We start from the raw sequence: 1974 nt of genomic DNA, 5'->3' as shown, positions 1-1974 counted from the left end.
TCAAAACCTGAGTGCTTGGACACATATCCTTTGAAAGTTTGAAGTGATTTGCTAGAGGAGTTTGAACCGGTTTTGTCTTATCCATGTTAAATCTCTTTAACACCTTGTTCACATAGTCTTCCTGTGACAATCATAATTTCTTATTTTTCTAGTCTTTGATGATTTTCATGCCTAAAATATTCTTGGCCTCTCCAAAGTCTTTCATAGCAAATTGTGATGATAACATCTTCTTCACTTCTACGATTCTCTTCATATTGGAACTAGCCACCAGCATGTGATCCACATATAAAGAGAGATACACAATGTCACCATTATCATACTTGCGAAAATAAACACAGTGATCAGACTCACAATGTGTAAATCTTTCTTTCATGAAACCATCAAATTTTAGGTACCATTGCCACGTAGCTTGTTTCAAGCCATATAAGCTTTTCTTCAAGTGACATATCATGTGTTATGTACCTTTGACTTCAAAACCCTTAGGTTGTGCTATGTAGAATTCTTCATCTAAGTCACCGTGTAAAAACGTTGTTGTTACGTCTAATTGCCCAAGATGAGATCCCCCATTGCAACTATACTCAGCAGAACTCTAATTAATGTCATTTTCACTACAGATGAAAATAGGGATAAGTACACTAATGGTATCATAAGTTGTGTACGGCACTGACTTTGGTGCCAAAAGTTTCAATCGAAACACTTAAGTGCCAAAAAATTTAAAAAACATTCACTTTGATGCCAACTCCAATCTGATTGGCCGGAAATCTGACATGTCATTTTTTTTATTAATATTTGAAGCCGACGTGGATCGTCGGAGAATACAATCAGCATGCAAACAACAAAACGACGCTGTTTAGCATCTTTTCCCCCAAATAAGAAATCCTAAATCCATAAATTCGAGTAGAATCAGAAATTGAAAACCCTAAATCCCCAATTCGACCAATTCAAGTGCATACTTGATTTTCTCTCAAAATTATCAGCTCACTCTTGTGAATGGAGGGCAGAAGCTTCAGCAGCGGCTCACATTCCTATAAAAAAAGTGAATTAGATGGTGAGTGTTACTGTTATTATGGGTTACCGAGTCTGTGAAGAACATCTTGGACTCGGTTGAATCCTGGGAGAAGATTTCATGGGTGCGGCAAATATAGAGAATGCTCGAAGTGCAAATATTTTAAATGGGTTGATAGGAAATTCTCTGATCGAGCGACGAGATGATCCTGAAGTTACTTGAAGACCGAAATCAACCTCCACTTGCGTTAATGGACGAGTTGGAGGATGCCGACTCAATGCAAGCTCAAATGAAGGGTTTAACATCTCCGGTCGACCATTTGAAGAGAGAGGTTTCAAGGCTAAAAATTGAAAGAAACTTTTATTGAGCATTGATTGTGTTCTTATTCTCTTGGGTAGTTTATTTAAATATGAAGTGAGTAATGAAAAGAAGTTTGTATGTCTACCATAGTCGAAGTTTGTATGTCTACCATTTTTCTATGAAGCAAAAAGTTTTGTTGTAATCCATGGTAGAAATGCAAGGTTGGAGATGGAATGCATTAATTATGAGCACTTCAGAAATACAATGTTTGCTTGCTACATTTTTTATTTGCCTTCCTAATTTGATGGTTTGTTGGTTTGCTGCAATTGCAAACCATGGCCAAATGGAATGTTGGAGTTGGAATGCATTAGTTCTGAACACCTTTTATTGTTTAGTTGTGTATTGTCAATATTTGTTTTGGTTAGTTTTTGCTTCAAATAGAATGGTTGCTGCATTTTTATCATTGTAATGATTTGCTGGTTTGCTGCAACTACAAACCATGGCAAAATTAAGGAATTCTGGCAAATTAACGATTGACAATTTCAGTGCCAAAAGTTGTAAATAGTGATCGCTTGAGTGCCAAGTTTTTATAAAAGAGATCATTTAAGTGCTAGTCGCAATTACAAAGTGATCACTTCTGTTGCACAAGTTGTAAATAGTGATCGCTT

Source organism: Eucalyptus grandis, chromosome 7 (assembly GCF_016545825.1).
Source record: "Eucalyptus grandis isolate ANBG69807.140 chromosome 7, ASM1654582v1, whole genome shotgun sequence".
Taxonomy (NCBI): domain Eukaryota; kingdom Viridiplantae; phylum Streptophyta; class Magnoliopsida; order Myrtales; family Myrtaceae; genus Eucalyptus; species Eucalyptus grandis.
Note: the sequence above shows the minus strand (reverse complement) of the source record.